The sequence below is a fragment of the Pongo pygmaeus genome, chromosome 13, assembly GCF_028885625.2.
Source record: "Pongo pygmaeus isolate AG05252 chromosome 13, NHGRI_mPonPyg2-v2.0_pri, whole genome shotgun sequence".
In the NCBI taxonomy this organism is placed as follows: Eukaryota; Metazoa; Chordata; class Mammalia; order Primates; family Hominidae; genus Pongo; species Pongo pygmaeus.
In genome coordinates, this window is record NC_072386.2 from 31,203,814 (window position 1) to 31,215,483 (window position 11,670).

Here is an 11,670-nt window from a genome sequence, read left to right on the forward strand (position 1 = left end):
GCTCCCTTTTTACTTTTTCCTATTCTTTTTTCCTTTTCTCTATCTCTCTCTCTCTGGTGTACTTTAATTCTTTAAGTTAAATGCATTTATTATGCAGCTCCACTAAAAGACTGATAAAAACATTTGAAAAAATCCTTTTTGTTTTAGAATATTTCTATGATTTTTAATCAAAAGTTTTCCTGAGAGTTTGTGGGGTGTATTACTGTGTGTATGAGAGAGGAGGTGGGAGGACGGGAGAAAGAGAGAGAGAGAAAAAGACAGACAGACAGAGAGACACAGGAAGGTAAGGTAGAATGGGGAAAGAAAAGTTTGTGTAGTAAAAGGATTAAAATGAATAGCCTGTGCTGGATCCTCCCACAGATCCCCATGATTGATGAAATGCCTTCTCACCAAATATCAAGTACAAGCATTCTTTCTATCTCTAGAAGTTGATCTGCTCTTTACTCAGAATAGCCTAGATCAGGTAGAAATTGAATAGTTTCTAGAGCTCCCATTTAAGAGATCATGGAACAGATTTACTGAAAAGGAAAGGAAACTGTGCTGTCTCCAGAAGAAATCCTGTTAGGAAACGATTGGGACACTGCATGCATTTGCCTTGTGATGTCTCTGATATGTTACTGTTTTGAGGTTCTAAAATATTGAATGTGTAACTCTTCCATTTCTGGCACTTGGCTACCACATTAGGATTTCTTTCTCAAACAGGTACCTCCAGAGAACATACAGTTATGCGCATTTTGAATAAAAAGCTATTTGTCTTTCATGTGACAAATGAATCACTTGGATCATTTTTCTTTGTAATTGTAAAAAGGTAGAATTATTTTTAAAAAATGTTTATTGTTTTTCCTACCAAGATGCTCTTTCCCTGGCCCTTCTCTCCTTCGCTTCTTCCTGAAGAAGGGCTATATTTTCTGCCCACTGATGTCACACTTGGCCACTTGACTTGCTTCAACCATATAAACTGAGTGCAAGGGGTCTGTGTCACTCCTGAGCGCAAACTGCAGGAGCCATCATAAGGTTCTGTTATCACTCTGCCAGAGACTCTCATGTCCCAGCAGGATGATCTGCATCTTGGGATGATGGAGCAGAGCCCATGTCACTTCATAATGACAATACAATGTGAGCCAGAAAAAAACTTTGAGTGTTTTAAGTCCCTGAAATATTCATGTTGTCTGTGGCTGTAGCATAACTCAAAATGGCTGACACATTGTCTATGAACATAAAACCTTCCCTGGGAAATGGAATATGTGCTTTCCCAAAGGGGCAGAGCCTCTGCATTTCAGTATGGCTCTGAGAAGATATCTATGGATACACAGAACTTGATATTCCATTCACCTGGATCTTGGAGTGAGGCAGTTGGATTCAATGATTATATTATTGAGATCTGCAGTTTATTTGGTTTCCATTTTCATCTGTGTGACATTGAGCAAATCAAGCAAATTACCAAATTTCTTAAGCATCCGTCACCTCACCTAGAAAATAGAGATGGTAATGCATTGCCTCATGGGATTATTGAGAGAATTTAATAATCTAAAGCAGTGGTCCTCAGTGGAGGCAATTCTGCCACCAGGGGAAATGTGAAAATGACAGGAGGCATTTCTGATTGCTTCAGTGGAGCAGAGAGTACTACTGTCATCTAGAGGGTAGAGGCCTGGGATGCTGTAAAACATTCCACAATCCACAGGACTGTCTCCCACAATAAATCATTTTCTGGCTCCAAATATTAAGAGTTCTGCAATTGAGAAACCCTGAGCTAAAGCAAAGTGCTTACATACCCCAAGTTTGGGCACTCGGTGAGAGAAAAATGTTTGTCATATACAGTATTATTAAATGGGCTTAAATAACAGCCTGACCATATTTTGCAATTATGAGTTTATTAATCAACCCCAATTTTGTAAGTTTACCATCAATATCTGTGTTTGACTACAAATATATAAATATAGAAAAATGATCAGTCTTTGAGATCGTTTGGCAATGGCATTCTGTAAATCCCACAGTGGTTATATCAGTAGTAAAATAGAAGATGCTTATAATTCTCTCAAGTTACGTAGAATTTTTTATGATATACTTCAATTTCTGATAATTATTGTGAGTATACAATGTATTTTAGACAGGGTTTATAAAACCATATGCATTTAAAATATTATATAAATATGTAGTGCATAAAAATAAACTGCCTGAATAATAAATATATTTACCCAAAAAGTAAATCAAACAGCTCATAAGAAGCTGTTCCAATTATTTAGATAAATAATACCTTCTGTGTTTGACTTTCTTTCATTGCTTTGAGTCATGGGAATAAAACCGAAATATTTTCTTGCAATGAAATTGGGAAATGACATCATCTAAAGCATCCCAAAAATCTAACATAAAAGTGTCATCATCCTAACTCTCTCCCTTTGTCAGTGCCCAAGGGCATTCCAGAATTGCTTCAGAAGTCTGATTTTCCTCACAAGAAACTCTACTGTAGCTGATAATTAAGAACAGGAATGAATTGTATAGAAAGCTGTTGGTCTTTATAGAAAGACTGGCAGATACTTGGGTTCTAGTGTTGGTAACTAACCATCTAGTGATCTTGAAATCCTTATTTTCTGGCCAGATGCGGTGGCTCAAGCCTGTAATCCCAGCACTTTGGGAGGCCAAGGCAGGCGGATTACTTGAGGCCAGCAGTTCTAGAGCAGCCTAGCCAACGTGGTAAAACCCTGTCTCTACTAAAAATACAAAAATTAGCCGGGTGTAGTGATGTGTGCCTGTTATCCCAGCTACTCTGGAGGCTGAGGCAGGAAAATCGCTTGAACCCGGGAGGCAGGGCTGCAGTGAGCCGAGATTGTGTCACTGCACTCCAGCCGGGGCAACAGAGCAAGACTCTGTCAAATAAAATAAAATAAATAAATAAATAAATAAAATAAAATAAAATATAAAATAAATACAAAATAAACAAAATAAATAAAAATAAGGCCAGATGCGGTGGCTCATGCCTGTAATCCCAGCACTTTGGGAGCCCAAGGTGAGCGGATCACGAGGTCAAGAGATCGAGACCATCCTGGCCAACATGTTGAAACCCCGTCTCTACTAAAAATACAAAAATTAGCTGGGCGTGGTGGTGAAAAAATAAACACTCATTTTCTAGGCATGAATTTACTCATTTCAAAGATGAGTGTATAGAATTAGATCTTGTCTGTCTCTTTCCAGCAATAAATTAGATGAATTTATGTCTCCACTTGCTTTATTTTACATACATATCTTTTAAGCTTCATAGGAACACTGTCCTTGTTTTGAATGGCATTTAAATGAAAACAAGCCTTCGAAAGAGAGTCTTAGCATTGCTTTCCCTCTTTGAGCCTTGTTTTGCTTTTAGGTTGTAGCTGGCTGGGATTTGTTTTTGTTTTTGTTTTGTTTTAATTTGAAAATCTAGCAGAAGGCTAGCCTTTAGCATTGAAAAATAAAAAATAAAACTATTCTCTTAAATGTTTCAATTAGCAAACAATAATAGCAATAATAATAGCTACCACATTCTGGTAACATGCTATGTGCCAAGCTTTGTGCTATATTTTGCATACATTATCTCAGTTACTTATCAAAATAACCCAGAGATGGAGACATTATTACTTATTTTACCTGTGAGTAAACTAAGATTTAGAAAAAAATTCAAGGTCACATAGTATGTGTGACTCTCATAAAGACTGTCAAGCCAAAGCATGCTTTTAACCTCCATGCCTTAAATCTGAAACACTGTTAGTTGACATCTCTCACTGAAAATAATCACAACATCGACTTCTTAGAAAGATAAGATAAATTTGTCTTTCCAGAATATGTGATTTGCTTTTGCTGTTTTATGGAGATGTTCCTTGTTCTTTGTATGGGTCTTCTCATGTGTGTCTCTGTACTCACATTGCTAGCTGCGCGGTCTTTGTCTCCCTTCCTCTCATGCCAGCTGAGTGGCATGATGGAGAGACTGTGGTCTAGACTGACGATTATGACAGCGTACAAAACTGACTCAACACTTACAGGTAAATAAAATAAGCAGTGGTTTCCTTTATTTATTTCTGTTATCCACCACATAGATTCCATGTGGATTTAAGAAACTCAAGTTCAAGTAGAAATATCTATTAATAGCTATTAACCAATCATGCCTCTCATGTCTTAGGAGATTCTATCCTGTAGATAAAATGAGGAAATCATTTATTGACTACCTTTTTGGGAAATAACTCTATGGTCTCTAGAAGATATCTTTGTTTACTTCAAGTGCCATGGCTTTGAGTTTCATTCAGCAAGATGGCCCAAAATATGAGAATGTGTTTATTCTTTTAAGATATATAAATTGTTTATATCAATATCAACTTATCCTTTTTGGGAGAGAAATTCATAAGTAGTACTTCACTTTCATTAGTTATTTAACATTCAAAATCTCTAAAGTCATATAACCAGGTGCAATGGCTCATGCCTATAATCCCAACATTTTAGGAGGCTGAGGCAGGAGGATTGCTTGGGCCCAGGAGTTCAAGACCATCCTAGGCACACAGTGAGACCTCAATCTCTACACAAAAGAAAAAAAAAATAGCCTGATGTGGTGGCATGTGCTTGTGGTCCAGCTACTTAGAAGTCTGCGTGGGGAGGATCTCTTGAGCCCAGGAAGTTGAGGCTACAGTCAGCAGTGATCGTACCACTGCACTCCAGCCTAGGCAGCGGAGTTGAGACCCTGTCTCAAAAAAAAAAAAAAAAAAAAGTTATTTAGAGCATCCCAAATATATTCGAGGATATTTCTATTTATACCTTAAAAACAACTTACCATGTTTCACTTTTTCATGAATTGTTGTTTAAACCACATAACAGCCCTCTGACTTGAGTTACTACTATTATCACTATCTTACAGATGAGAAGACCAAGGCTTAGAAAGTTTAACAGTTTCCTCAGTGTCCCACTAGTACATCCAGGACTCAGGGTTAGAGAGCATGACTGTACTGCCAATGCCCTTGACTATTATATCACTTTACTAGGCAAAAGGAAATCAGATTCAACCACGACCCCAAATTCTTCCATCCTTGAAAATTCTAAAGTCTTGCCAAGAAGAAATTTGTTACTCAAACTTTTGTTTAGTTTTCAGAGTTCTAATCTGAGCAACTTACAGAAAATTACTTGAATAATACTTAGTTGTAAATCTGTATCTGTGTGTAAAGGCTGCCTTCATGACAATGATTTCTACTATTCCATATAGGTATCTCCATGACTTCCATGAACACTTTTTGCTGTAAGTTAAATATGCAAACTTAACTGGATTCGAAAATGCAGTTCTGATCTGACTTTCATTATTATGAGTTGTAGCAATTTTGCAATTAGAATAGAGCAGATAGACTGTGCCTACTGGACTAACAAAAGGTGAGTCAGGTTTTCATAGGCTGGCTTGGAACTGGAACAGACTAGTCCTGGCACAGCTCAAATTTGGTATCATCAGAACTCCTATTGTGTGCACATTCCTCTTACCTAGTTTCTTAAATTGCAGTGAGAAGGAATTAGTTACATTGTTCTTAAAAAAAAATTAAAGAAGAAATTAACCAACAATTGTGCTGAAATCTCATGAAGGCAAGATGGAATCTGTTTACTGTGCAGTGTTTGGCAGCTTAAACTTTGTAATTTGTATCCCTTTCTGTTATTGAATTTATAGCTGAGTTTCTGGATTCTTTTCTGTCTTATGGTGTCTATATATATATTTTGTTGTGTGATTAATATAAAATGTTTTCTTTCAGTTTCTGTTATTTAATTTAGTGAAGTCCTTTAGGATATGGTTTATAAGTTGGCCATTTTTATCCTTCAAAAGTGGGAACATTTCTGTTGAATCTTAGTAAATTCTGGTTTACTTCCATTCCTATAAAAGGAAGAGAATTTACCAAAGTAATAATTCAATTTGTAAACGTGGAGAACATTTCTTTTTGCCTTGCTCCATTCCTTTTAACTCTTACCTCATTTTTGCTGCTTCCCTTCTCTCCAGTCATCCTTGAAATCAGAATGTTCCTGAAATTTGCATAGAGGAAGGAGACTAGAAGGAAGAAAAAACAAAGGGTAGGGAGGGGCTGCTTCCCAGGATTTTTTTCTAAAATCTAATTTAGGAATGTTCCCTGAGCAGAGCTAGTGAGGAAAGCAATAAAATATATAATTGAAGATTAATCTTGAGCAAAATTTTTAAGTAGTAAAAACATGTCTTTGAGATTCCCAGTCTTTTCTCTCTGTGTTCCACATCTGCTTCTATTTTCCACCCTCAGTCTATCACCCTATCACTCTGAAAACGTTCTTAGGATCCACCCAAAGTCTCATTCCTATGAAGCAGGAGTGAGAATTTCCCACTTGTAGGATAGTATGTCACTCTATATATTTGTTCCTTTAAACAACCAGTGAATAAACAGATTCTGGATCTAGGTATTGGGATGTGAATTCTGAAAGAGAGTAGAATAAAACTTAGTTCCATAGTTCCAGGATAGTGAGGAGGATAGCAGAGTCAAGGAGGGAGATAAATCATACTACTACTTTAATTGTGCATGTAAGTTCTTTGAAATGCTTATAACAGGAAGTTATATATTTATATCTCTGTCTATCTATCTATCTATCTATCTATCTATCTATCTATCTGTCTATCTATCTATCTAACCGTCCATCCTCTTTCCCAGTGATTTTTGTATTTTAAAACTTATATTAGAGGTTTTGTTCCGTGTTCAAGAAATTCTAAGAATAAAAAATATGTGAAAGAGGCTTAAAATTATATATATATACACACAAGGCATTAATTTTTTTATATTAGTCTTTAACAATTGGGTCAGTCACTGAGATCTTAACAAAAATCTACCTAACTAACCAGTAGACTAAAACCACCCTTGAAGTGTTACGGTATAAGTCCTGGTAGGAAACCAGATTTAAAAAAATGTAAGAGGAAAGTTCTGATCAAATAGTTGATTGACCGAGTTCACAAACAGATTCCTGTAGGAAGCATAGACACATGAAGTTGGTTATTTTGTCCTGAAGGCGTCAAATATGCAAATCAGCCATCAATTCTCTTGTCTTTGAGTCTCTGTTTTCCAAGCATTTTTATGATTATGATTCAGCATCCAATGTAGACTTGTTCAAAAGAAACAGATTATTCTGGCCATGTGATTTTGTATGATTGTTACAGTTTTCGTTGTTGATTAATGAATTGATCATTTTACATGCAATTCTATTAATATGGACTGCCCTCTTCTCTCCGGATTTGATAAATTAGGTTTCTGAGCCTATGTAACTGAAGGACAGACCTCGGGCAGGATGAATTCAATAAAGGAAATGTTCTCTTCCAAGCCTCCTGGAAGCCAGCCTGCCTGCTTCCCTGGGGACACTGTCTCTTTACTGTGTTCTTTTATTTTGAAATTCCACATTTATAACTAGAAGAGAGAACTCAACACATAAAAATGTGTTTTGTTGCAGGACGTTTGTCTCCTTCCAGCTAAATACACAGAGATGGGTTTTTTCTTTTCTTTCTCCTCTCATTTTTCTTTTATGTAAATCTTGCTTCTGGAGTTAACTGGGGTTAAGCAATGTTTATACTAATACATTGAAAACTGTGAGAAGACTGTGCAGGGCTCGCTTCATGGTGGGGGGAGGAGGAGAATGACAGAAGTTTTGTCATCGCATTTTATATTTGACAAACTAGCTCTTTTCTGTGTTGTTAAAAGATGTGAAATATGTATTGTTGCTATTCATGCTGATGTCAAAGGCAAAGACAACTTAAGTACCTGGTTAATTTGTATGTTTGAAGCAAAAAACAAATAAACATAACTTCATGAATAGATAATGTTGCTGATGGCAGCTGAAAGTATTTCTGGTCATCAGTACGGTCTTTTCCTAAGGTCATTGCTGCCTGTTTGCTGGTGAAATTGGTGAATGGTTTTATTATCCTGCTCAACCTGTGTCAAAGCAGCCACTTGATTTCTGCATCACCTATTCTGGATTCTGTGCTGAGTCACTTTATTTGCTGGTGTCTCACAGAATTCCAGAACTTGGAAGGACTGACTGGGAAATGTTCTATCTTGTCCTTTTCCTATCTCTGGATAGAATCCTCTGTTACATTCCCAGCTATGGTGGCTTGATTTCCAAATAAAAAAGAAACTCTCATGGAGGTGTGTTAAGGACATTTCTCAGGATACTGATCAGAGTTTTATGAATTAATACAGGGAGGTAAGATAACTCATAGAATTGGTAGAATACTAATAGAAACTAATGACACTGTCATAGCGATCTACATAGTGTTCTCCTTTTTTTGTTCTCTTTAAAAATGTATTTTTCTCACTATAAATGCAAACCCATTCACCCTAGAGAAAATTTGGAAATACTTTTATCCAGTGTTTTTTCTAAGCATAAGAATATGTTTCTACAGTTTATTGAACACACGCCTTGAATTAGTACTTAAAGGAAGAGCAAATGCATGTTTCCAAGGTAAACATTCTTAATTTCATGGTGATAAAGATTAGCACTAACAAACTCCCTAGATTTTTGTAGCACCTTATGGTTTATCAAACATTTCCACATATTACTAGCAGGGAAATGTAGCATTATTCATCCCAGATTCAAATGAAGAACTAAGATTAATTAGATGGCTAATGGCAAGACCCAAATCACACCGCTTATAAATACTAGTGGCCAATGCAGGTCTTTGGCTATATAGGATGTCATGAAGTGCACAGGTCCAAAAAACCTTCACATTTACAATATAATATTCTCATTATAGTGCACTCCACTGTATTAATGTAAGAACACTAAAAAAATTAAGCTAAAGTGAGAAAAGCATAAAATCATTATACTGTACTGAAATGTTAAATGAGCTCATCACAGTAGCCAGCAGAACATAATGGTGGAGGAATAAAAACAGAAAGGAATATCCAAAATGCGTATTGCATTCATTAATTCATTTTTTTCACTTTTTCAACAAATAGTTAGGCTTTATTTGCCAGTTATTATTGTATTAAATTTCAAGTTACCATCATAAACAAAACAGATAGGATCCCAGCCGTCATTGAGATTTTAGTCTAATGAGGGAAACAGGCATTAATTATGTGAGTATGGAGTTATAAACTGTTCTAGAAGCAAGGAAAGAAAATTATTGAGAACCTATGAAAGTGGAGAACAGAGGCACCTGATTTAGTCAGAGCTATTGAGGTAGCTTCTCTGAGGAAGGATAGGATAGGATATGTGAAGTCTGAACTTGAATCTGCAAGGTGAAGGGAATTAGGGGGGATTCATTCATTCCTGGCAGAGGAAAAGCATATGAAGATGACCTGAGTTAGTAGGAAATATGCTAGTTTGAAGAACTGAAAGAAGTGCACAGAGTGCAGAGATATCAGGTAAGAGCATTTTTTTTTCTTTTGCTGAGGGAGAGAGAGTAGGAGCCATAGAGGATACTGTTGATTAATTATAGCTTTTGGATTTTTGCCTAAGAATGGTAGAAAACTACTAAATGAGTTAAATGAGAGACATAAATTGATTAGGTGTTCTGAAGGTCTAGTTTTAGTAAGGCAGATGGCTCTGAAGGTGTAGTTTTAGTAAGGCAGATACCTTATAGGAAGCTGACCCTCCTACATATTGCAATAATAAATCAGAATAGCCCTTATGTCTCTTAAGGACATGGAATTAGTCATTAAAACTCTCTCCTCAAAAAATCTCCAGGCCCAGATGGCTTCGTTGGTGAATTCCATTAAAGATTTAATGAAGAAAAATTACCAATTGTACAAAAAAACTTTCAAAAAAAAGATGAAGAAGAAACATTTTCCAACTTGTTTTGTGAAGTCATTGTAATTCTGATACCAAAACCAGATGGATTCATTCCAAAACATACAGCCCAATATCCCTCATGAACATAGGTGTAAAAGTCTTTAAGGAAGTATAAACAAATCAAATCTAGCAATACTATATATAACACTTGAATGCATCATTCCAAGTGAGGTTTATCACATGAGTGCAAAGTTGTTTTAATAATTTAAATACAATCTAATAAGTCATACTAACACGTTAAAGAGGAAAAAGTCATATGACTATCTCATATGAAAATCATTTGGCAAAATTCTCATATGAAAATCATTTGGCAAAATTCAATACCCATTCGTAATAAAACCCATGAAAATCTAGGGAGAAAATGAAATTTCTTCAATCTGATTTTAAAAATCTATCAAAATCGGGCCGAGCAGGATGGCTCACACCTGTAATCCCAGCACTTTGGGAGGCCGAGGCGGGTGGATCACGAGGTCAGGAGATCGAGACCATCCTGGCTAACATGGTGAAACCCCACCCCTACTAAAAATACAAAAAATTAGCCAGGCGTGGTGGCAGGCACCTGTAGTCCCAGATACTTGGGAGGCTGAGGCAGGAGCATTGCTTGAACCCAGGAGGCGGAGGTTGCAGTGAGCCGAGATCGTGCCATTGCACTCCAGCCTAGGCAACAGAGTGAGACTCCATCTCAAAAAAAAAAAAAAAAAAAAAATTATAAAGTGCTAATTAAGCTTGATTTCATGGAGATCTAACCAGTACTCTGAAAGCCCTAGAACAGAATTTCCCCTAACTTTATATTACCTTGAAGTAGTTCCATTACTTAAGGCCTGGAAAGCCATTTAGATATTTTAAAACTCTTTGCTTGTCCAGTGTCTCCTTTTGAGTTGTGACTTCTCATTAGCTTTCCCATCATAGTTGTGTGGACAGTTTCTGAACATGAAGGTCAATCAGATAATAGGGCCACTTCCTTGAGCCCCTTGTGGAGGATATTGTAAAAGGAAATAGGGAAATAATGGATTAAATTATTACTTGTTAATTTATTGGCAGATTTTAATTTTTTCATTTATCCCTAAACTCCACCATCAAGGACAGTTTATAGTCACACTCTAGCTCTTTCTTCTGTAAAGTAAGTCATGTTCTTCTTATAATGAATCCACCACAGGAGAGAATCACTTCCTAAAGAGGTCTGCACAATATAGAAAGTGATCTTAATGCTTTCTTATGTTTCTAACTTCTTACATTATACTAATTGCAAAACTCAAAATTGTCCTTGGTGCTAGATAGAACTTTATAGTGGGGAAACTGGAAAGTACATGATATTTATGCAGAAATTAGCAAGGTCATTATTTTTTCAGACTTTTTCTATTATTGATAACATATAAATCTGAATGAGATTTTCCCCCTTAGGGCTCAGGTGCTTCTAATTCAGATGGCAAAATGTAAGAAATTATAACTTCACAATAATAATGAAACAATAGTTCTTTTTTCACGTGACTCAAAGAAATTCACAAATCTTATGTTAATCCATTGATTGTCGTAAGTCCTGCATTGTAGTTCAAACATATTTCTCTCTTTCTATTATAATTTTGTTTTAGCCAAAGGAGAGTCTAGATCTGGGACTGTAATAATGAAACTATTATTTTTATTGGAACCCAAAATTTGAGAAGTCAGTGGTTGTCTGGGTGAACTGTTGACATCTGGCAACACAATAGGCTCTGAGATTTGCAAGGACTTTAGAAATCATTTCTTTCAAATCTCTGATTGTAGAGAGGAGAAAATATTATTCATCTAGAAGTAAGGCCCCAAGGGTCAGTGGCTAAATTTCAGACTCCAGAAGAATTTAGGTTAAGTTAGAATTAGGGGTAGGATTCAAGGATATTGTCAAATTGGGCA